General features: G+C 40.8%; 1 protein-coding gene across 2 annotated transcripts in view; it reads right to left on the reverse strand.

Moving 5' to 3' along the window:
- Window positions 1-26,716, reverse strand: part of LOC124136293 (globin-like) — a 76,909-nt gene that overhangs the window by 24,558 nt on the left and 25,635 nt on the right. The window contains exon 1 of one of the 2 annotated variants that reach the window (XM_046502177.2): window positions 3,778-4,239. The exons of the other annotated variant lie outside the window; for it this stretch is intronic. The gene's annotated coding sequence lies outside the window, so the exon portion shown is untranslated. Of the gene's footprint in view, window positions 1-3,777; window positions 4,240-26,716 lie in introns of those variants that run through there. 2 annotated transcript variants of the gene reach the window in all.

Here is a 26,716-nt window from a genome sequence, read left to right on the forward strand (position 1 = left end):
GGGGAGGGCCATTAATAAATATCACGTTATCCCTTGATGTTTTTAACGTGGCTTGCCTTGAGCTCTAGATGGAGCAGAGATAAGACAGCGATTTGAACAGTGTTGATGTTGGGAACACCAACATATTGCCACGTTTTTACTGTTGTTTCAGAAATTGCTGCAAATGTATTGAACAGAAAATTATTGATAAAAGGGTAAATTACTTTTCATTATTTTCAGGAAGATGGGTTAGCATAGCGGTTCACGTGTTCGCTCGTTTCACTGAAGTTCCCGGTTTGATTCCCAACATGGGTAAAACATGTGAAGCCGATGATGGTGACGCCAGTCGTTGTATGGCCGGAATAATGATAAAAGCGGTGCAAACTCACTAAGTGACCCATTCATATAATCTTTGCCGCTATTTTGCATTTTACGCCCAATGGATCTGTTTCGACGGATAATCGAGACTTGTTATTGTCTGGCGTTAACGTTTTGTATTATAAAGAACGATGAGAATGGAGATCAGTTGGCCTTAGTGCACCATTAATAATCAGTTCTAAGGAATATTCACCGAAAGATGGCTAGTTCATGCCGTTTTGTGTGTTATCAATACCATGGTGATACGGATAGATGCTCATAGTATCGACAACTAGTATGGCTACTCCACAATCGAACGCAGAACAGACAATTATATTATACGGATTTCAGTTTCATCGATTCAAAGGGCGGGATAAGGACGGAAAAACAGGTTATCTTAATCTTCATCTGATTGTTTGTGACGGCACCCATCCCTGCTGGACAGCCAAGGCATTTGGGGTTTGCTGTTCCCCTGGGACATTCCGGGGTAAATAATCCCTTGTGCTCACTGCGGAGTTCCTGGGCCTTGTGAAGGGTCAGCCATGAAGGTGAACAGCTAAAGTGGGTTTGGCGGTCAGACTGACCCCTGAGTATGGACAGCAGTATCCTGGTTGACCCCTCCAGGGTTAGTACCCTTGAATGTCCAAGGGGAATAACAAACCCCTAATGCCTCCGCGTATGGACAGTACTAGAACAATCCAGAAGATCCAAGCATGGCTGTGGCATAGCTCTCTTGCCTAGACACCAGAGGAGATCGGTCGATCCTGAGACTATCGACCCCTGGTTGTCTTCTCGAGTCGGCCTTCTACTCGCATGGCGCGGTGATACGGGGCTATGAACGATTACGATGTAATTATAAACCAGGTTCACGCAGCCCTTTGACTTATTGTGTGGTCTGGTGTTTTTTTACAATACTAACCCCGTACACATCTCACTTTGACAAACTTAATCTCCCTGAATTAGCTTCACAATCAACTGCCATGGCATCCCACAAAGCCCCATGACTAAGATAGAAAACCAAGAGGGCAAGAACACTAAAAAAAACATTTAACCTTATGACGGGTTTTTTTTTCTTCTTTTCTTATCGCAAATTCTACCGAAATTGATAGCAGGATGGTTGGGCAGGAATGCAAAGAAATGAACCGACGCTCTTATTCAGAAAGTTTATCTTTCGAAATGTCTGCATTGGAACTGTAAAGTGCCGTCATGGAAATGCTGAGAAACATTGACATTAAGGCATGTTCAAAACTGAAAATGCTATGCTGTAGTTTTTAAATGCGCTTTCAATATACTTCACCCATGCACATCCAGAAAGTATGATTGTGGGGTTTTTCGACAGATGGTCCAATTATCGAAAATACTTTTTAGACTATCAAAGGCACCAATTGAGTTTGTTTAAATAAGTATTTGTATCTACATGGTTATATTTGATGGCGAAAAAAGACGTCTTCATGATGCCTTTGGCGGAGACGACGTTAAACAATGGAACACGAGTTTCCTCTAAAATAGACTCATGGAAATAGATTGTGCATAAGTGACATCTAGTTCCGTCAAAAGCCGTTGCCCAGTCATCGTGAGGAGCCACTTTACTCAGGGCTCCATCTCACTGCGTGACACTCGTTAAGCGTTTGATGGGGAAAGATCGCTGTGCAGAGCTAAACCACAAAACTCTCAATCTAATGACTGGTCCATCATCAGTGAATGAGGTTTATATGTTCATAAAAAAATTCAAAACAGTGTGAATAAAACAGCTTCTAATCAGTATATGCAAAAACATAGGTCACAGAAAAATATCCCTTCTATCTTTCCTGGAACTCGATCATCGATGTTAATCGCGGACACGACCTTCGTCGGCGTTAATTATGTTCCTCATACATATGAAGGTCCGACCATCGTGAGAATGGGGGACATAAGCAGATGGCCGAGCCTCCACGGGAAGGTGTACATCCACTAATGGTTGACGAACATTCGATAAGCTGTACGTCGCTACACAAAGAACATCTCACGAAGGACGGGGAACAACGACCCTTCAAGACACAACCAGATACTTTTGTCAAAGCTAGACTGAGTGTTGTATCGGTTTTGTAGTTCGGTTAATTTCTACGATAAATAAGCAATTACTAGAAGTCTATACATGTATAGTAGGTAAGGTATTCGTCCCTGTCGGGCAGATGATCGATTTAACACTGAGGAGCATATTGATTACTGTCACGTTAGAACAATAGCGATCCGGAAGAATTACAGCTGTGGGGGTAGATGCATGGGCCGTTCCCTGTACAAAGGTGGGCATTTGAAATAGGGGTGAAACCTACAGGGGAATTCGAATGGCGCTTACAGAGGAAGTTGATAATCAGGGCGAACCTGGGATTCGAACCCCATGACCTGCAGATACGTGAACGGCGAAGGGACGCAACTCTACACATCGAATCGCCGGGCCTTCTATCAGACCCACAGAGGTTGGTTGGTTGGTTGTTTAACGCCGCACTCAGCAATATTCCAGCTATATGACGGCGGTCTGTAAATAATCCAGTGATTAATATCATGAGCATCGATCCACGCGATTGGGATGCGATGACATGCATCAACCAAGTCAGCGAGCCTGACCACTTGATCCCGTTAGTCGCCTCTTACAACAAGCATAGTCGCCTTTTACGGCAAGTATGGGTTGCTGAAGACCTATTTCACCCCGATCTTCACGGATCAGACCCACAGAGGGATGGACAGCCAGAGAGAGAGAGAGAGAGAGGCCGAGGGAGAGAGACCGTGAGAGAGAGGCTGTGAGGTAGAGAGAGTAAAAAGGATAGAGAGTAAGAGAGAGGGAGGGACAGTGAGATAGAGGCTGAGAGAGAGAGAGAGAGAGAGAGAGAGAGAGAGAGACGCAGACAGAAAGTCGAGAGACAAGGCTAGAAAAATATAACAAGAGTAGAGAGAGAAATAGAGAGTGAAAAAGAGAGGAAAACACGAACACACCCACCCCCACCCGCCCCGCGACTATCGTATTCTGTGTAATGAACCTCACAATGCGTTTCCACATACTATCAACTATCAGCACACTTATCAACACATATACCATAAAAGCATGTGTTGACAACGATTGACTTGAACGATCTTAATTATTTCTACCTATAAGAACTGAAAAAAGCAGTACAATATAAAATATAAACGATATGTCATAATAAAAATAATGATGATAACAATAATGGCAATAATTATTCACATTTCAAATATGTATATATGAACACGAAAGCTGTTCACTACTTCATGAATAAAATAACGTAACGCATTACAGATACAAGGGAGTACAACACTGTAGAGGAACAAATAACACACAGGATAAGCAAGCAGCTCCATAAAAATATTGCTGGTAATCTAACATCATTCACCACTTGCTGCCTATAGACATATTAAAGAAAGCAAGAAAGGATATCACCCGCAGCCTACCTGTTAGTTTAGTGTAATCCGCGTTTATCCAGGGAAAGAGATCAGTACGACGCTACTACACGCGATGCACGGGTGAAATGAGTCTCTTCCACGGTGTCCACAGGTAGGGTGTCAGATCTACGAGATAACCCGCTCTGAAGTAACATTTGAAGAATTCGAGCGGCAGTCCTCGCTTCAGTGAGATAGCCAGGTGACCGAACTGCTACTGGTTGACAACTGTGTCGGTTAGGGAGTCTGCAAGGGGAGCTTCATGGTAGAGGATCTGACGTCTCAAGGGAAAGGAGCGCGCTCCGTTCAGACGATAGACTCCATGAACAAAGTTTCTAATTGTCGTTGACAAAGCTTCTATTGACATCTTCGGTAGCTGCCCAGTGTTGCGCGAAGCATGCTGGGATAATGCGTCAGGTTAAATGTATCGTCTGCCTTGTACGTGACATTCAATGATTGATAACAGTGTCTGGCGCGTGCACGGTTGCAGTGACTGGACGTATGTGTGATGATGATGCTGTGGTTTACCGCTGTTGGACTCCAGTTTGGAATGTGATGTATGAAGAGTGTTGTTAGATACAGGGCACCGTACTAAGAGGTTGTCATGGGTTAACGGGCATATGGAATATGGTACAATGTGTAAAGATTTCAAAGTTTCAGCTGGGATACGCCTTAAATGTAAAACACTTATGTTATGATGCTTTGGAAATATGATCTGCTGGTTTGGGCAAAAAAATAATGTATGGCGACAGCACAAATATGTGTTAACTTCTCTTGCTTACCCCTTTTAACATAAGGAATGCTGCTTCTCATAGGGCATGTGTTATCTTTAACATAAGGAATGCTGCTTCTCATAGGGCATGTGTTATCTTTAACGTAAGGAATGCTGCTTCTCATAGGGCATGTGTTATCTTTAACATAAGGAATGCTGCTTCTCATAGGGCATGTGTTATCTTTAACATAAGGAATGCTGCTTCTCATAGGGCATGTGTTATCTTTAACATAAGGAATGCTGCTTCTCATAGGGCATGTGTTATCTTTAACGTAAGGAATGCTGCTTCTCATAGGGCATGTGTTATCTTTAACGTAAGTAATGCTGCTTCTCATAGGGCATGTGTTATCTTTAACGTAAGGAATGCTGCTTCCCATAGGGCATGTGTTATCTTTAACGTAAGTAATGCTGCTTCTCATAGGGCATGTGTTATCTTTAACGTAAGGAATGCTGCTTCCCATAGGGCATGTGTTATCTTTAACGTAAGTAATGCTGCTTCTCATAGAGCATGTGTTATCTTTAACGTAAGGTTTAATGTTTACGTGTGCCGTATGTTATCTTTAACGTGCCGTATAATGTTTACGTGTGCCTTATGCTATCTTTAACGTGTTTACGCGTAACGTATGTTATCTTTAACGTTAGGTTTAATGTTTACGCTTAGCGTATGTTATCTTTAACGTGCCGTATAATGTTTACGTGTGCCTTATGTTATCTTTCACGTGTTTACGCGTAACGTACGTTATCTTAAACGTGTTTACGTGTGCCTTATGTTATCTATCACGTGTTTACGCGTAACGTATGTTACGTGTGCCGTATGTTATCTTTAACGTGTTTACGTGTGCATTGTGTTATCTTTCACGTGTTTACGCGTAACGCATGTTATCTTTAACGCGTTTACGTTTGCCTTATGTTATCTTTCCCGCGTTTACGCGTAACGTATGTTATCTTTAACGTGTTTACATGTGCCGTATGTTATCTTTCACGTGTTTACGCGTAACGTATGTTATCTTTCACGTGTTTACGCGTAACGTATGTTATCTTTAACGTAATGTTTTATGTTTACGTGTAAAGTATGCTATTTTGACGTAGGTATAATGTTTACGCGTAACGTATGTTATCTGTGCGTATCGGGGAACAACAATTGGGTATTATTTTTTAGCCATATGTAAATGCATTGCTAATTACTAAGTAACAACCGCCGTCATATACATGTTGTAGATGGAATAGAGCGGAGTGCGGCGTTAAACAACAAACAAACAATACTAAGTAACGGTCGTCAAGTGCAGCAGACGTACAAGTCAAGTCAAGTCTCGTTAATCCGACACTCGTTAATCCGACAATCGGCTTTATCCGACACTAATGATGGGAACCACTAAATTAGTGCTATTTAGACCCGTTAATCCGACAGTCTCGCACTCCGACTACGACACACCGAATTTGCAACGAATTACCGAAATCACTCATTAATCAGTCACGTTAATCCGACACAGTGATCAGCGAACTCCGTGGTCATCTGCTCACGAGTACACAGCCAGTGTTTTGATGGGAAAAGAATCGGCTGGTAGCTGCATATTACAACGGATGCAGAGATAAACTTGCTTAACAATAAACAATTAATGCTTTAAATACAGGATTAATCACATGCTTAGATTACCTCATTCTCATTAAAATCAGATACAAGTTCTCGCTATCGCCGAGGACATCCCGTTACAGGTCACAACAGAACAACCTTTCGCGAACTATGACCTACCTATGAATTGCCCAACAGGAAGTCAACGTTAGCCACTAAGAAAGCAGCTTTCTCAAGCTTTGCGGTACCAGTTTCAAACTGGCGACTTCCATTCCAGACTATCCTTTTTAAATTATTTTGAATAAGTCATACAGTCCGTAACAGTTGTTTTGTGGTAATCTTTAAAGGTTGCATGATTAGAAAACATATTCCGCTAACAATGTAATAAAACAATATGAATATTTCATTTTTCATTTTTTATTACTTGTTTGTATCGTTACCTATCGTGTAGTTGTCCGATTTTCGATCACGAACGTTGATACTACTTAATTTCGTTTATCCGACATTCTCGTTAATCCGACATAATCATATGCAACCAACGATGTCGGATTAACGGGACTTGACTTGTATATTGAAAGTGTGCGCGTGATGATCGATAGCTACATCCCAACATGCCTCTTCTCCCAAATGTGTGGAACCATTTCGGGTAACGATGTCCCCGCCGTCAGATTGCTGGAATATTGCTAACCGCGGCGTAAAACCAAACCCACTCCAAGAACAAACCCCTTCTTGTTAGTCTTCTGACACGTGAAGATTCGGGGTAGAATAGGTCTTCAGAAACCCATGCTTGCCGTAAAAGGCGTCTATGCTTGTCCTAAGAGGCGACAAACTGGATCGGGTGGTCAGGCTCGCTGACTTGGTTGATGCATGTCATCGATCCCAATTGCGTGGATCGATGTTCATGATGTCAATCACTGGACTGTCTGGTCCAGACTCGATTATTTACAGACCGCCGTCATATAACTGGAATATTGGTGAGTGCGGCGTAAAACAACAAACAAAGAAAACAAATGTTAGTCTTCTCGGTATGGTATTGAAGTTGACGCTATCTTAACGTAAGGCCATCCATATTTTTTATGTGTTTCTCATCTCCAACCTCAACCAGCAAAAGAGCAGGCGGGCGAAATGGAATATTAAAAAATAAAAAAATATTTTAAAAACTGTTTTCACCAATTGTATAACTAATTTTATATTACATCGTGACGCTAAAAACACTTGCTACCAGTCTTTCAATCAATTTATGCCGTAGATCGGGGCGCTTTGCTTCGGAATGTTTAATACACATAGCTGGAGAAAGATAAAACTGACCCTACATTTTTATGACTGTGCAATGTTAGGGGTAGGTTTTTATCACATGATGTATAATTTTCCATAGCGGCAGGGAAAATTGAGACACGAATACGTTGTATTATTTCGTCGGAATGAAAATTCTGGGCGGGCGAGAGATAGGAAACACAGAAAAAATACGTACAGCCTTAGGGGATCGCGTAAGGTATGCTGTTTGTAAGGTTGAGTATTCTGTAGTCAATAACAGGTCATGATAAATCGGATATAATACTAGACAACTGATCTGATGGTAGCTATTCCGGGGGTGGGGGGTACTTGGTTGCGTGTCTATGTTTGTAGGTATTCCCCATAGTCCTGCACCATCACTCTGGAATACAGTAAACTACGGTTATAACGAACACGCTTATAACGAACTAACGGATATAACGAACTAACTTTTTAGTCCCGACTATATGCTTAGTTATGCTGTATATATGCTTATAACGAATTATGGTTATAACGAACTAAAATTAGTAGTCCCTTTGAGTTCGTTATAACCGTAATTTACTATATGTATTTCATGAAACAAAACCAATCTAGATATAGTAAAGCAGGTCTTGCCAGCTCTAGTCAGCTTTATTCCACATCGGCATTATTAATCATCATCAGTAATGTATTTCAGGACAAAAAGTTTTTATTTTAGAGAAAGCTAGATGTCACATGAGACACTAGATTAACACTTAGTCTTTGAAAACATTTCATTTCTAAAATAATTTTGTTCAAAAGAATCTTCCCTCTTCTGCTGTTTCAAGGAAACTAGACTAGGTTTAGTTTGATCCAGCCTTGCCTGGGCTCTTAGTAAAATACATCATTATATACTGGATGAAACTAAACCTAGTCTAGTCTCCTTGAAATATATAAATATATATATATATATTCCACAGCCATTGCGCAGGACTAATGAGGACTAATGGGATACGCATCTTGGTGTATCGCGTGGCTGACACCACCCAGCCTGTCGCCTCATGCCATCCCCAAGTCATGGGTGTCGGTAACAAGTCAAGTATCGCACTACAGAATAAAAACGAGTCATCTCACATGATACGCCATTGTGTAGTTATATGAACGCTTTCCATGATAGAAAAAACACGAATTATATGGGACCGTCCATTTAATGTTCCAGGGGTGTCTGAGACGTTTATTTCAATTTCAACATTTTTTTCAATCACAGCATCAAGACATACAATTCCTTTCCCTGAAAGGAGGACGCAAACATTTTATTTCATAACAGCAAGTGTCACGTGAAAGTTTTATATTTGTTAAACACATTATGATTAACCCCACCATATCAAATGGTCCGCCCCGTATGCAGTAGCTACCCTTTCACTTGTGTGTGTTCAGCTTGGCTTGGTATGAATAGAAATGTCCCAAGGTAGACTGGGCTTACACATTTGTTATCTGTATTAAAAAGTTATTGCCTATTCTTATACAACCTTGTGAGAAGCAGCCCCCTCAGCCTCGGCCAATGGAGAATGTATAAACACAGGAGAAACACGTAACCCTGTTTACACAGCCATGTGGAACGACCACTTTGTGATAAGGATGTTTGGTAGTTAGGCATGTTGTAAGACGGGCTTACACGAGTGTAGGAAACAGATAAATGACTTGCTGAAGCTGTGTTGATAACGAAGACGTATACCTTAGATAACGCACTGTTCTATAGAGGACTTCAAGGTGAGGTGAGGTGAAATGGGGTTTAACGTCGCGGTCATCATTACTGCACTTATATAGCGTGTGTGAGTGGTGTGTGTGTGTGTGTGTGTGTGTGTGTGTGTGTGTGTGTGTGTGTGTGTGTGTGTGTGTGTGTGTGCTTGTACCAGTCCGGACTGATGCCGATTTTATAGTGTTGGTCCACTTGAATATCCCACTCAGACACAGTATACTGTCTCCGAGTCGACCAGTCCTTGTTTTAGCCCCGTAAGCCGAACTGGCAGGGTAACAACAAGTACCATCTTTTAACGCCATTAAGTATCACGCGGCCGGGGATCGAACCCACGACCTCCCGTTCTCCATCGGACGCTCTACCACTAGACAACGGAGGCGGTCCCTGTTCTATGTAGGACTTCAAGATGAGTCAACACCGAACAAATTAATTCAGCATGACGAGCGAACACACTGCCCGCTGGACTTAATGACTAAAGGTGAACAGGATGAAGCGAGATACATTGAAATGATTTTACAAAAAAAGGTCTGTAATTTCTAGACCAGTCTAAAAATGCGAATACATAAGCGTATGGTCTATACGATCAAAGGTAAATATACCGTAAGCAGTGTAAAAGTCAATAGGCCAATTGCAAGACAAATACCTTATCCTGCCAACAGCTAGAGTTCACCTCTTGAGATAGAGAGTATCAAGTCAATCTCATTCAAATCAGATCTTAGTACTCGCTACCGAGAACTAATATCTGATTTTAATGAGATTGGCATCAAATACATCTATGATGGTCACACGAAGGGTCAAGAATATATGGACTGTGTTTTCCCGTTTGCACGAATACCTTTATTACAAATGTCAGAAATAGGGCCACATGTTTCAACAATAGTCTAAAGTTCAATGTCATTACGCTCTGGAACATTTGACCTATGTCCTTTCACAAGTAATATATAGTCGCAACGTGGTTTGGATGGCCTTGTGAATGTTGTAGGAAAAATATTTAGCGACAGTTCGATTCATATCTGGGTCTGGTTGGGTAAACCAGTTTCTGTGGATGATTCAACCAGACATGCTATGTTCTCATTATTGTATCTTCGTTACAAGGAATTGTTATCACAACCCTTCTCCCTAACGTGGATGTTTCTCTTGTTCTGACACGTTCTGGGTGTCTAAACTGTACCAATTCTGACATTTCTTTAAAATAATTGTAATTTATCTTTTTCAAAAGAACCTATACTCTTCTGCTGTTTCATGTGGAATCAAGGAAACTAGACTTGGGTTAGTTTGATCTAGACTTGCCTAGGCTTTCAATAATATATATATATACACTCATGGCACAGTACCATTGCATTGTAAGTGTACATGGATATATTATAAATATAACAAGGTTGCAGTTTACAACCAGTGGTTATTCAGTATTGGGAAACAATAATTCTGACTGTCACTTTGGTATATGTTTAGACACGAACTATTCCTAACTAACCCCCCCCCCCCCCCCCCCTCAAATTAGTTTGTCATGCTTTCGCACGTGACATCGACCGGCCAGTCCTTCGGGGCAACTGTACCGATAGGGACCCTTTCGTAAATTTGTCTATATAAATAGCCCACTGTGTGTAGTTATCAGATTAAGTGATTAAACTCAAGACTTTTGTCCAGTTTCTATGACATATTGTCTAAGATATACTGGCAAGCTTATTCAGACAAAAACGCCTCAGGTACTATTATTGGAGTGACCCAATGCACAACAGGTAGTCCATGCATCTGACCCTTCATTTGTGTTCAGGGACTAACCGCATGACCCAAGGTCAGACTGACGGGGTCCAACGGACCACAGCGAATCCGGCAGCATTGTGTAGCAAATTAGACTCGGGGGACGGGGGACGTTCTTCGCAGGATGACAAAAGACATTCTTGAGATATATACATGTATACTATACCATTGTGTGTCAAATCTAATTATAACCGCTATGATATTTATTAAGTATGTGGGTAGCCAGGACTTAGTTGTTAAAACTTTTGCTGGTCAAGCCGGATACCCTGGTCTCTTTCCCCATCGTGAACATCATTCTAGACGTGCCCTACATCCATATCAATGGAATAGTTCTGACAATGGCGCAAAACCGAACATATATTCACTTCAGTTGGTAAATCCTGAACATGCTGGTCGGTTAAATTACCAGGGGTATTGCTCATATTAATAATGGACATTGCTTTACAAGTCTTTTGGGTTTTTTCTCTCTTCTGATTGTGGGACATTACTCGAGTAATGATGCTGCATAACGGGAATTATTGTCCGACATCCACCCAAATCAGCATTTTCTGATTGAAACAACTTGTGGCGTCACAGGCGGGTATTCCAGTCATGATATGCATATCTGGTTCATCACTGTGCAAAGTAATCGGTTAACACATATCCGGATTAACGAATCAAGGATACGTATCATAATGATTCCAAACAGCCATTGTACGGAGGTCAGGGTTTCCCTGAAACAGTTTCGGTGGATCCGTTCACAAAAGTCAAACTGAAATAGTGCACTTATCTTTTTAAGTTCGTGAATGGAGTGAGTGAGTGAGTATGGTTTTACGCCGCTTTTAGCAATATTCCAGCAATATCACGGCGGTCGTGAATGGAAAAATGATAAGTATTACATTAGTAGATACTAGTATATTGTAAAACTGAAATGATGATAGTCAAGAAAGGAAAAAATGTTTTATGGTCACTATATTCACACACTGTATATATATATATATATATATATATATATATATATATATATATATATATATATATATATATATATATATATATATACCACCCTTCTTTATGTCAATATGCCCCCCAACTTCCATGTGTTGTTTGGAAATATACTCTGCGTCATTATTGAAGGGTCACCAAGGTATGTAGGGTGTCAAACATGAACATATGCCAACAAGCGTATAAAAGTCCAGTTTCCACCCTTGCCGAACTAGGCTGGAATTACTGGGCTCGATCGTAGCGCCACCAGTGGCTATTACCAGTTTTGTCCCCTCTAAGCCTCTCCTATGGACCAATCAGATTCCATCTCTCGTATCACTTGCGTTTGCTTCACACAAAATGGTGGCGCCCAGTCAAAACGATCTGATCGATAATCAAAATCTATATTGTGATATAACGGATCTTACATCGCGAAATGCATCAAATCACGTGAGCACCTTGATTTAAAACATGAAAAGATTTGGAAAATATCTGCTGACAACACGCTTTGCAAATCCTGCAATCGACCGAAATCTGCACGACAGTTTACGAGCCGGATTTCGATTTTGGTGCGCGAATTTGATTGGACTATGCATAGACTCGTTAGTCCAGCCAAAATGTAACTCCATAATACCAGCCTAGTTCGGCAAGGATGGAAACTGGACTTTTATAGTTAGTTAACTCTCTTGCCTCGGGAAGATGCATTATGTACAGCCTATTTAAGGATGTTGATAAAATGTACAAGCTTTAAAAGTATTTACCCAAATTGTAATAATGATGACTCCCTGGACAGAATCTGACCTCGGAAATGTTGGACAAGTCCATTTACGAAAGGTGGGTTACGTTTAGTATTTCCCGGATATTCTCACAATCCTCACGTCGATCATCTTTTCTCCTAAAACCGTTTGTCATATCTCTCTCCCTGCCCTTTACTGCATAGCCCAGCTACTTACTAGACACTTCCCTCTCAGAAATAATGTCGTCCTATGTATGACGTCATCAAGCCGCGAGCGCATATTCGAATATGCAGAAATGACGTCATGATAAAACAACGTTTTATCGTGCAATAAGCCACGCTTCGTTTTTCATTGTTCTTTGCGATTTATCGCGTATATATTGCAATATGAGTGTAACAGTTTGTACATACATATCTTTCGTTACCAAACGACTTTAGATACGAGTATCGCCACCAAATTAATAATGGTCGTCAGTTTTCAACAAATTTGCCAAACAGAACGCAAACAGTTGGGAACAACACATAGCTTGAATTCAACTTACCTATTCTCCGTGAACATGTGCACGTGCTTCACGTTATTTGTGAAAAAAATGAATTTAATCACTAAAAATGCAAAATGTGCACAAAATTACCCGTATTAAATCCTGGTATAAAACATGAGCAGGATTGTACGCTCTCATCACATGACACCGTTTAAAACAACGAATATGCCTCGACTAACCGCAGAGCAGAGGGAGAGAGCCATCGGTATGTTGCAATGGGAGCGACGTAGGAGCACGTTGCCAGGATCATGTGCTGCTTCAAGTGCACCATCGCCAGACTTGTCACACGTCACAGGCAAACTGGCTGTTCTGCAGACAGGCCGAGGAGTGGAAGACCCAAGGTCACGAACCCACAGAAAGACCGGTATGTACGGGTGCTTCACCCAATGTCCAGATTCCTAACTATGACGTCATCATCCACAAACAGCCTTGGATATCCAGTCAGCAGAAGGACCGTTGCTAGACGACTCCGTCTGTATGGTGACCGTCCCTATCGACCTTTCAAGGGCATGACGTTAACGTTTCAACACCCAAGTCACAGACTGAGATGGGCTAGGACTGGCTGCAGAGAAATTGGCGAAGAGTGCCCTTCAGCGTAGGTACCAGCTCTTCAAGTCTGATGGGCGGGTTCGAATATACCGACGACGTGGTAAACGGACGGCACGTTGTTGCGTCCAAGAAGTGGAGACTGATGGAGGTGGTAGTGTCATGGTCTGGGGTGGCATCCGCGGGGACCAGAAGACAGATCTGGTCATCATCGACGGAAATGTCACTGCACGTCGTTATATTGCCTTTCCTGCAACGACACCCACGAACGCTGTTTCAGCAGGACAACGCCACTCCTCACATAGCTTGAGTCATTAGCGACTTTCTGAACGCAAACATGGACATGTCGCCCATAGAGCCCCTCTGTGACCAACTTTGACGCAGGATTCGGAAACGTCAACAACCGTCATTGACGAAGGGTGCTTTGGCAATTGCCTTGCAATCAGGTTGACAGGAGTCTCGTGTACTCTGTCGTGTTAGGGCCTGCATCGTTGCTAGAGGGAGTCACATCCGATGCTGAACCATGTGCGCAGCACGGGACTTTAAAATAGATCGACGTTGATTCTGCGGGTGTGATCGAATACTGGACAGTGCATCCAGCATGATAAACGTGTCTGCAGAACTTTAAGTACATGTTTTTTATCTTGTCATTTTCAAATACCGTTTTTGAATAATTGTCTTTTTATAATAAAACATCAACTGTAACTAAATTTTGCGTCTGTTTTGTTTTAGACCAGAAAATTGTTTGGTGGCGTTTCTTTTGCCCGTTAGTTTATTATATATGGAAATATAATAAACTTTATAAATTATTGAAAAATACGCGTCGTTGTTTTTGTCAATACTCGCTGTTACAAGCGACATGATGGAAGCTCACATCTCCTAAACGTCACGATTCGGGGTTTTGCATTGTCCGTGTTAAATGAAGCGTGGACCACGCAAATACATAACAGGTTAAAGAAGTGTATACACACGATCAGGAGAAACTGAAGCACGATGGTGTCATCTTTCAACTTGGTAGACCTGGTTTTTGTTGAAAATGAATAAGTAGTATTTTCAGACATACAAGGAAGGATAGAGAATAAGCGCGGCATGGTGTATCGAGCTCCGGCAATAATGTCACGAGAACCGTCACTATGGGGCGGTCAGAGATTGTCCCGTGTTGTTATACAAGTATATGAACATTTCTCAAATAGTTTGTCTTAAAATGCATAAAAAATTAATAATTCTGTTTACGGGAGAAAAATATTTACCGAAATTGACAAAACGAAACGGACAGAGAACACAACCTTGTTGCACCGCCCTACTGGTTGAGGTTTCGATTGGACGGATATGCATAGACCATGCAACTCTAAATCAGATTTAAATCAATATGTACATCCCAGCAGAGATGCCGCCATTGCTGTCTTGGCACATCTCAAAGTCAAATACAGACATGTTGGCCTCGCCAGGTTTAACTACACTACAAATGTTACATGCCTGAAGCTGCCCGCACCATCCGTGTGTGTCAAAATGAACATATTACGGCACATATGTTGATAGATATGTGTACGGTACACCTAACTGACGGGGCGGTCGGGTAGCCTAGTGGTTAAAGCTTTCGCTCGTCACGCTGAAGACCCGGGTTCGATTCCCGACATGGGTACAATGTGTGAAGCCCATTTCTGGTGTCCCCCGCCGTGATATTGCTGGAATATTGCTAAAAGCGGCGTAAAACCATATTCACTCACTCACTACACCTAACTGACATAGAACTGTTTACTCACCAAGAGGTCCTGTGATTTTCAGTGAACACAGAATGCCACGACCCATTCTTATATGTTGTGCTGATGACGTCTAAAAATGGGCGTGGTCATATACGAAATTCAACGATTGCCTTCCTTGTTCATGGTGTATGTTGTATCTTGTTTGTTTGACTGACAGCTGGCTGACAGCGCCAAAGTGGTAGTCTTTGCATTTATTAACTACGTCACTAACAGTGTGTGACAGTGGGTTTTACATTTCCATAACTTATTGGCTACATGTGCCCTACCGCCAGTTGATTACCGCCAGTAAATTGAACAAAACGTTTGCACTAACAAGCGTCTAACTAGCAGCATTGTTTCATATTTGGTCTTAACTGAAATTCATTTCTACGTTAGTACCACCTTATTTATCCAGGCTGGCCCAGCCTTAGATGCCTTTCCTAGAAAACTGTATCGTGGTTTCAAATTAGTACTGATTGTGTTTCAAGGTTTGTCAACACCATAGCCGTGCTCTTGGGTTTCACAATGTGGTAAAGATCTAAGGCCTGCTTCCCAGGTTGTCAGGCCATGATTAAACTGAAATACATTTTAAAGTGACGTAAAACCAAGCTCACTAACTCACTAATGTACCACTGAAATGCCACACGCCATTCTAACTTCTGTCCTACATGTTATTCGCCACTAAGTATGAGCATATTCCTCTACTGTAAGATTATCCTCAGCACATTCATTTAAATTATCCCAAAGGCTATACAAAATGACCATTCCGTAACACAAGTGGATGTGACTAAGGCGGGCTGCAATGCGTGTTCCGTTCAGATTTTTCCTTGTTTAACACCGAATTCAGCAGCATTCCAGCTTTATGACAGCGCTCTGTAATACATGAGTCTGGAGTCTTGACATTCATAAGAAACGATCCGCGCCAACAAGTCTGACCTGATCTATTTCGTGGCCACTCAAGACAGAAATAGGTCCCTGAAACCTGTTCTAACCCGGAACCCCACGGGGTCGGAGTAAAATGACACACAGCGTGTACCAGCCGCACGGGTATCACGGTGTTATACATGCTGAATATCCATGTTGACCAACTGATCTCCACTTTAGCATTTTTGAAATAACGTTTCTCAGAAGAATACGCCTTCATAAAAAATCAGCCCGTGAAGATCCGGGTTAAAATAGGTCTTCAGCAACCCATGCTTGTCGTAAGAGGCGACTAACGGGATTGGGTGGTCAGGCTCGTTGACTTGGTTCATGCATGCCACCGTATCCCAAACAATTCAATAAAAATAATTCTCAAAGCAGGAGTCTGGGCAGACACACAACAGAAGTAATACAGTCTCAAAACCCCAACCACCACCTTCTTATACATTTCTTTTAAATCTAACTTCTTTTTGTACAAATAAATAAAAGTCACAAAAGCATTTCCATATTTATCAGAAATCTGTCTGTTATACGATTCCAACTATATTATGAGCATGTGTTTATGAATCACTATCAAATAGTGATGATACCAGGTGTTCGCAAAAAGCTGAGCGTATCTTTCCCCAATGGTGGCACCCGTCACAAACACATGCAAAGGCAAGTCAATTGCCCATCTTGAATAAATTACGGGAACATAAGGTACAAATCGAATTAGGGACATCATTTTAGTCACTGATGCGTCAAATTTGGTAATGTCCTCCACATGTCTACCATAAAACAATGCATTAAAACACGCAAAACATGTTAGCATTTTAAAAACACAGTGAATTAAAGGATGCGGAAAATTACGAAATCTTTTTTCACATTTTTCACAGATGGAATTTCAAATGTATTGAAGAACTCGCGGTCTCGTCTAATGCAGCTCTCATTTTCATACGGGATCGGTGTTTGTTATACAGCTCGTGAGTCACATTTGGCTGAATTATCTCCTGAAATAAAATAAAATTGAATTAATGTGCACAGGTGTTGATTCAAGCAACGTTTTTAAGGTTCGAGGACTTATCTCGTCATGATTAAATGCAATGAACTGGTCATAAATGAAAAACATAAACTACTCCAACTGTATATTACTATAGCTATGAGTGGTAAAACAGTATTTAATGTGGCAGAAATGTTCATATGGTCACACGTGTGGTGGGGGGGGGGGGGGGGGGGGGGGGGGGGTGTGCATGATTAAACTGGTCAAATCTGAAGCCTCAAAAGAAAATATTTCCCAAACACGACACTACCAGAAAAGATTTCCAGAGCGCAGCTTTTAGGTATAGGGATTCCACGAGACCTCATTAATCCGGTTCCTAACCCAGTGATACCTTCCGGATTAACAAGTTTCCGGATTACAGAGTACGGAAGTGTCCTTTGAAGCGTTCCCAACAATGATCAGGTCTCCGGTTTAAACTAACGAGGATTCACTGTATATACAGCAGTACATTACTGCAGTGATACTTAAGTGAGACTTGAATCGCGGTCTTTTTCCTGATCTATTTCTGTGAAATGTTTCCTGGATATCAAAATACCATCGCACTCAAAAGTACGGAAAATGACGATGACATAATCTCGATACATCAAAACATTTTAACAGGGGCCCGTTCCACAAAGCGATCTTATGATGCCGTAAATCCATGTTAAAGCGAAGATCGTTTTGTGGACCTGGCCCAGCCCTACAATTTAACGCTGCACTCAGGAATATTCTAGCTATATGACGGCGGTTTGTAAATAATCGAGTCTGGACCAGACAATCCATTTTTGAAACTCGTCTGTGATACAGGCGAAAGCATGTTTTTAGTGTCGGAAATATGATTTTAGACATTGATGCTTAGTATTATTATCTTGGTCAACTGTTCACAGACCACTTAGATTTAACTGCAATGGCACGTGCGGCAGCGAAGTCTGCTAATAGGGCTTTGGGCCAGCTAATTTCCAAAGTTAAGACAATAGGCGGTACGCATTTCCAAACCTATTCCAAATGGTATGATAGTATAGTTTGGTCAGTTCTTGACTACGGGGTTTTATCTGGGGTGATTACGTGTCAGCAATATATGCTGTACACCAAAGTGCCACTATTTGGGACTCGGCAAATACGCCCCTAACGTCGCTATAAATGGGGACATGGGATGGATACCGCCTGTTGTCAGACAGTGGAAAAGTGTAGCAAGACAATGGTGTCGCCTTAAAAAATATGTCTGGTAGGTTAAACAAACATGTGTTTATCTGGGCTGATGGGTACGCTGTAAATGGTTGTTAAAACTGGATTGGTAGGGTAAGAAAGAAGTTTAGTAATATGGATTTAGGACATCTGTTAAACGCAGCAGGTTTTGCAGATGATTTTTCTGTTACCCGTTGGAGTGATATGTTAAGAAAAGAAGAGGGGCGAATGGGCTTAATAAATTGAGAATGTACCGATGTTACAAGCAAGTATATGGGACAGAATACTATGTTTCAAATGAGATGCCCAGAAACTATAGAATGGCACCAGCCAAGTTTTGGTGTGGCGTCGCTCCTATTCGAGTGGAAACCGGTCGGTATGAAGATGTACCTGTCCACAATAGAAAAAGTTATGGACGAGGTCCATGTTTTATTTCACTGAGGAATTGTGTTTTTACAGTTGTCTTTGAAGCTGATTATTCAAATAAAATCAGGTTTTAAATCAGTCGCGCTTGGAGTTACTGGTATTTTGTGATGTTGACATTTAGAAAATAAATGTGTCATTTGATGAAGGGAGTATTTTTACAACTGACAGTTATTAAAAATAAACTGAACTCGTTTCGAATGTTGGATTTCTTTTCAATGTACACATATACACCTCAAATTTCTTAATTTGCCAAAACTATAGGCAAAACATTCAAGAATGCTAACGAACATCTTGAATACACATTGCTTAATTTACTAAAAGGTAATTTCTTTTCTTTGTCCTTTATGTAAGAACATCATTGAAACTGAATTACATTTTTATGCTATCATGTCCATTATATGATGATATCAGACAGAAACACATTCCAAATATATATTGTAAATCTCAGTTATTTAAGCATATAAGCTCAGGCAAACTAACTGATTTACTTCAATGCTGTAAATATATTAAAGAGGCTATTGTATTACGTTCATCCCATTTGTAATACTTGTTTAATGTTGTACCAATATGTATATTCTATATGTCAATATTTATTTGTACCTGGGCCTGTGGCCTTTATACTGAATAAAGAAATTGAATTGAACTACACTCCAAAGTATATACTTCTCAACGTTTGCAAAGGATCATCACTTTTAAAGGTAATTTCTTTTCATTTTTGTTTGTTTGTTGTTTAACGCCGCATGCAGCAACGTTTCAGCTATACTACGGCGGTTTGTAAATAATCGAGTCTGGACCAGACAATCCAGTGGTTGACATAAGCATCGATCTACGCATTTGGGATACGATGACGCGTACAACTAAGTCAGCGAGCCAGACCACCTGATCCCGTTAGTCGCTTCTTACGACAAGCATGGTTTTGTGAAGACCAATTCTAGCCCGGAATCTTCACGGTACTTAAATTGCGTGCATCTATAATCAAGGTTTTGTCCCGGGTTTAGGAACTTGATTATACCTTAAAAAGAAGAAGAGGAACGATTACAGTCAAGCAGTTTACTGTCAGTGGTGTTGTGTTTTATAATACAGAATACAAGAGACATAATAGCAATACATGGTACATAGAATGATAATAGTATGAATACATGAAACATATAGAATAATGATCGAATAAGCAACGGTTATAATACTTGAGGGGGAAAGTTGGAAAGGTAGGGGGTATGGCTATAGGTAGAGCTAAGCACACTTTCATGTCTAGAGAGAGCATTACATCATGACACCAACATTATGACCTGTGACTGCATTTGTAAGTAACGTCACTATAAATACGCTTGGCTTATTACGTCTGAAGTGAGACGCGCTATTTACTAAATGTAGATAGACATATACGCGATAAACGATAATAACAATAACCTCAAACCAAGTATAATAAAACATGTAGATGTAGGATATGAACGATATTGATAATCAGAATAGTATCATTTGCATGGAGTTGACTTATCACGATGTTAGATTTGATTTCTAAGTTCATCAATGCTTTGCCATTGTGTGTATCAAAATATGATAGAGTAACAGTTTCTGTAAGGGCCGAACATTAGATATACAGACTAACTGTCTGTGTCTTTATCGTTCAACATACCGCCCGATTAACGTTACTTTCATGACACTTATTTGATACATATTGTATTCTGATACCGTGTATATTCGGATATTGATAATTGAAAATCATATTCAATTAATAGGGAATTACTGCTCATTAACGGACACATGTGGTGCTAAACACATTTCATAAATCATACAAAGTATAGTAAACATCTATTCATAATACATACAAGTTCTGGTAAACAAATATCTAATACACACACGTTATTGTGTATGATCTTTCAGACGTACATAGGTAACAATGAACGCTTCATTATTTAAACATACAAGGGACCCGTGCACATGCACAGTGAAACTATGTCTCCACAATCTTACATTAGCTTGTTAGAGTTAACCATCTACAGAAACACAGACTATCTAGAATATATCACACACATGTATATAATATAAGACCAAGTGTATCAAATAATAAAATGTTTCTTACTTTAATAAGAAGAAGAGGAACGATTACAGTCAAGCAGTTTACTGTCAGTGGTGTTGTGTACTGACCAGTGGAGGTGCTTGACTTTTATAGTAATCGCCTCGTATATTTTGACTTTGAGTGATTCCCTAGTCAATAAATTGTGCATTGTCTTCATCTAGTTCTTGACCGATGATACGTCACGAGGTAATCATGCTGTATTATTACATCATATTAACTTCTACGCCGGTGCGACTGCGGCCTCTGGGCAATAGAATTCACTGAGCGCGATGGGTTTGATGGATACGTCCATCTTACATCACTGTAGCCTGCTATGTAGCTGTCATAGCTAGTGTGACACGTGAACACGTGAACGTCTACAAGATTTAATTGCTTGTTGATATGTTGTAGGTAATGAAACCTTTATGAATATTTTAATTCCATTTATATTTAGTTAATAATTATATCAGAAAACGCTAATATTTACATAACATATTGGAACAATATTGAGTGTATTTTACACTGGTATAATTTCCCTCTTGTGTTTTTTAGCTTTTGGCCTCAAAAGCTTAACTAAAGAACATGTTAAACAAATGACATATTGAATATAAGACTAATAACATATGGAATCTATACAAACATACATATATAAAGGCATGGTGATTAGTACTGTAATGGGTTCAGTATTCACATGTCTGGATACATTTTGTCACTGATAATCTCTGGTTCCAGCACGGTGAAGAATCTTTGATGTACAACCAGAATGTGGGCTTGAAAGGGTTGTTTCAAGACGGTCTTCAATGTTTTACCAGAAAGGAATGGTACATTCAGAGTAGAACTTACTAATATGCTTTTACCCGAAAATTTGTTTTCAATTTTGAATCCTGGCCAGCTAAGAGAAAGGGTCGGCCAAAACGTTCCAGTATGGGATAAGCTATCGGTGGTAATAGGGTGTGTCAGATGCCAATATGACGGACAGAGGGACAGTTTGATTATAGGGATAATAACACACGCAGAACCTGTGGTGATTTCCAAATGTAGCTCAGTGGTGTGGGAACGCTTCTCAATCAATTTCGAAATGAACAGAAGAAGTACAAGCAATGTACAGATACCAACCAATAATGATGTTAAGGGGAAGGCATAGTCTACATCAATGTAGACTGGTGAGGGGGGAGGGGGCGTGGTCTCAAATGAATATTTAAAGGATGGAACGGTCGGATCTCCCAAGGCTTTGGCAGATGGAGTTTGTGTAAACAGTATTATCATTGCTGTAAGAGCGCGCAATCTTAAAAACATCCAAAAACTGATAATGGATAATACACATACCATGAATAAGGAAGCATAGGAAATCATAGACTTACCATCTAACCATGACGTTTGTAAGTTTATTTGACCATCCAATAAGGGTTCAGTAAGTGTTTGGAAAATGAGTTGGTCCTTTTTAGCGCTCTCAGCCATGCGTCTGAGATTGAGGTGACTATTATGGTCATTAGCTATAATGTTCGAAAAATTGTGTGAATAAATGTGAAAGTCTTGAATTTCAACTTTGACAGGAGATAGGTAGGTGGTGGTTCCTGTAAGTGATTCTAATGTATTGTCCTCAAAGAAATGTTGTAGCAAGGCCAAATTGACTGGATGAGAAGGAGTAACAGTGTCACTTGCGTTACTGCATGAATTAAGACTTGCAGGAATAAATAGTGATTGGGTAGATAGCGCACATCGACATGGAATCGACAATATGCAGAAATTACAACCTTTTACCATTTTTAAACCTCGTAGTCCAATGAAATTAGAGGAACATGATAAACTAGTACTTTGGAAGGGGATATTTGAAATAATTAGACTGTTTGGTAGTGATGAGAAAACGGAAGTTGCAAAACTGTTTAACATCTTTTACCCTGTTATAAAACAAGGACATAACACAGGACGACTGGGTGTTAGGTATCAAGGCGAGTTGGAAAGGACATTGTAATTGTTTGAATCCTTGACACTGGGAAAGATGTTTGTATGTTAAGGGAACATGATATTGACCATCTGAAGAAATAGCTAAATATTTGGGTAAATCTAAAAGTTGGGTAGCATGAGCTGAAGTGGAGTTAATGGGAACAGGAAGAGAAATAATTTCATAGCTGACATTGGTAATTTCATAGCTGAGATGGGGAATTTAACAGAAACATATAAGTTCTTGTGGTGTCGAGCAAAGATGAATTCAGCCTGTGAATAATAGTAATTTGTGTTTTGGTGCATCAGTGTAAACGTTTTGTATTTGTCATGTATAATGGCAGTTATTTGCCGAAAACTGTGTCTCATGTCCTGTGGTAATACAAGGAGTGGAGAACGTTTTCCTTTTGCTAGATCTTGAACACCTGAACTAAGTTGGTAGAGTTGGTGTTTTAAATGTGATGGTTTCATCATGTGTTTGGTAAGCAGGGAAGACATGAATACGTTTTCAGCTTGGAGGATATCTGAGCTTGAGTTTCTCCAATAGTGTCCACCACATCTTCAAAACGAGGCAGAGGTAAGAAATCAACTTAAGTAACGCTGTTCAACTTTCGGATACTCACCCGATTTCTTCTTGACCATGACAACAGGGCTTCTCCAATCTGAGCGACTTGGTTCAATGATACCTGCGTCAAGCATGTCCTGTACCTGTCTGGAACATTCTTTTCGCATTTCTGGATTCTGTCTATAAAACGGGAGTCGTATGGGTCGAGCATCTCCTGTTTCTATCTTGTGGTGGTAAAAGTTGGTTTTCCCCAGCTCATGCCAGTTTTCAGCTAAGACTTCTCTGTTGTCTTGAAGAAAAGTGTTCTGTTGGCTCTTTTGTAGAGGTGAGAGATCAGAAGTGAAAAGATCAAAGTCGATATTATTGGTAGATTTACCTTGGTTGCTGTTGTTACTTGAGATAGACACAATGCTTACTGAATCATCTTCCTCATACAAAGTCTGAATGGAACTGACATCTACTTCACTTACTGTTGCAAGAACTGCACAAGCTGGTAAGCTGATGGTGCTGTCAGTTGGATTTAGTAAACGAAATGTGGTTTTACCTTTCTGTCTTTGTACCAGACACTTTGCACCTTGTAGATTGTGATTAATCAGATTTTGAGTGGGTTCCAATAAAAGGACTGTGTCATCTGTGTTCCGAGAAATTCGAACTGGAATGTCCATTTGTCCTCTAGGTGGTATGGTGATTGGTTTGTAAGCACGAGCTAAACCTGTATTAGCTTGAACCAGTGAGACAAAGGTTAATCCATCATGAATAGAAACGGTTCGAGAACCAAGGTCTACAGTAACTTTGTTATTTTCAAGAAAGTCCATTCTTAAGATGAGTGAATGGTGCAGCTTTGCAAAGACATAAAAGCGGTGTGAAAGCTTTAGGTGACCTATTGAAAAAGACAATTATATGGTGCCTAAAATGGTTTGCCTTTCACCTCCAAATCCAACCACTTCTTGAATGGGGGATTTGTTTTATTGTGAATCACCTAACTGAATTTTGTTTAAAAGATTTTGGCTAATGCAACTGATGGATGCGCCTGTGTCTATGAGTGCATTTGTTCTTTTGTCATCAAAATGAACCAGTATGGTGTTCTTATGTAGAGGTGCAACCAAAGATATGCTTTGCTGTGTATGCCTGACATTTGCATGTGACAAAGTGTCAGGCGAGAATCCCTAGGCAGTATGGGAGGGGTTGCTTCGGGACGGGTTATGGGGATCTCTATTTGACATGACATTGGGTGTAATGATTTGGGCTTTTTGAGCCTTCCTACACATTCTAGTTGTATGGTTGTTGACCATATTACAATTAAGACATACTGAATGAAATCCTGCACAATTGAACCCATTACAATACTCACCACAATGGTAGCATGGCGAGTGTGAGTACGCAGCTCTTGCAGCAGCTCTATTGCTCCTGTTCTGTTGACTCTGACGTCTTGGCTGGTACTGTCGGGAAGAGTCCTGGGAAGAATTCAGCTGCATAGGCTGAAATTGTTGAGGTCGATAAGGCCTACAGTTATTTGTTGGTGGTCGTGATGACCGAAGTCCAGGATGTTCATATTCAGGTTGCCCGCCTGTTGGTACTGAAAAGGTTCCTGTTGATACTTTTGATGTTGAGGGCGAGTTCTGAAGGGTCGTCTATACCGTTCATGTCCGGCCATTGTCGCTTGGTCGGGGGATGACTTTTGAGATGAAATCAGCATAACCTTCAGGACATCCACCAGGTTGCTTATCTGTTCATCCTTAGCTGATATGCCATTGACGACTGCCGAATGTTTCCTGTTTGTTATAATGGCTTCTGCCATTTTACATTTGGCTTCTAAATCATCCAGGGTGTGGGGTTCATGCATCAAAACAATATCTTTTATGCTTTGTTGTTACCCATCCATAATAAGGGTTACAACGTACGTTTCGTCCATATTAATGTGCCGAAAGTATGAGAGGGCCCTAAGGAGATAATCTTCAATTGTTTCATCGTCTTTTTGTACCGGGCGCAGATTAGCAGCATTGAACTTCTTCTTTGTTACATATTTTGATTTAAAAGAGGCAATAAATGATGAAACGTGTCTTTTTGAGCTGCCTCTAACTTTGTCAGCCACATCTGTGCACCATCCTTCATACACAGCATAAAGGCAGCTCTTTTTTTTCTGGTCATCATCCATGTCATTTAGCAGGGCCCACTGGTCAAAGCTGTTGAGCCAGGTAGTGGCACAGTCTTGTTCCTTGCCATGGAATTCAGGCAGTGTCTGCAGGGCGAATACAGTGGCCATGTTGGTGTGATAAGGTCTCCTTTCTAATTGTAGGGGCTGGTTATGCTGAATGTTTTGTACATGTTCTTGCTCTTCTTGTTGTACTTGTGGCCGTTCTTGTTCTTGTTGCAGTTGTTCTTGTTGGGGTTGTGCTTGTGGTTGTTCTAGTTGTGTTAGCTTGGTATGTGCCCCCCCCAATCATGATAGAGCCCTTCCATGTCATTTTTGGCTTCGTTGGAATCCTGAAATCTTTCTTCTTGCCCACGCCACACTAGACACTGCGATTTGTGAAGTCTAGACTGTATCTCGACTCATCAGTAATAACTGGATGTGATCTTCAGACCTGTCCAAGCGTGCCTGCCTAAGATGTTGGGTCAGTGGGATGCGAATGCATGCCCTCCACGACAGGAGACCAGCCTCACAGAGACGATTACTCACTGTTTGAGCAGAAACGTTAACATCACTGGCGTTCCGCGGGTCATTTCTGAGTATGATGGCAGTCACGAAGTGTTGACTTGCTGCAATCATGAGTCCCACTGTCTGGTGGAACGCTGTCGATCAACTGCGTGTCGCTGGGTATCTGATCCAAACGTCTGGTATCGATTCCATGCCCTGCTTATCACACTGTGACTGACAACAAAGACGTTTGCAAAGTGACGGTGTGTTGACCCAGTTTCAAGCATGCCTATGTGTCTCCCTAATTCTTTGGTCGTCAAACTAAGGGGACATACATTCAGTTGTTGCAATCCTCAGGAGCAAATGTTGTTGTGCTCTCTGATACTGATACGCAACGATTCTGTCACGATACATCCAAACACAGTTTTTCAAGCACCTCGTGCACATTGTGCCCATGACTGCATGCCTCTGTCCGTTCAACATGAAACTGAGGTCCTATTGGGGTTACCCAATCATTATGTACCGGGATATTTCAATATTTATTTGTTGGCTGATTTGTTTGTCATCCAAACGTGATCCT

This window comes from Haliotis rufescens, unplaced genomic scaffold (assembly GCF_023055435.1).
Source record: "Haliotis rufescens isolate VD_foot unplaced genomic scaffold, xgHalRufe1.0.p SCAF_22, whole genome shotgun sequence".
In the NCBI taxonomy this organism is placed as follows: Eukaryota; Metazoa; Mollusca; class Gastropoda; order Lepetellida; family Haliotidae; genus Haliotis; species Haliotis rufescens.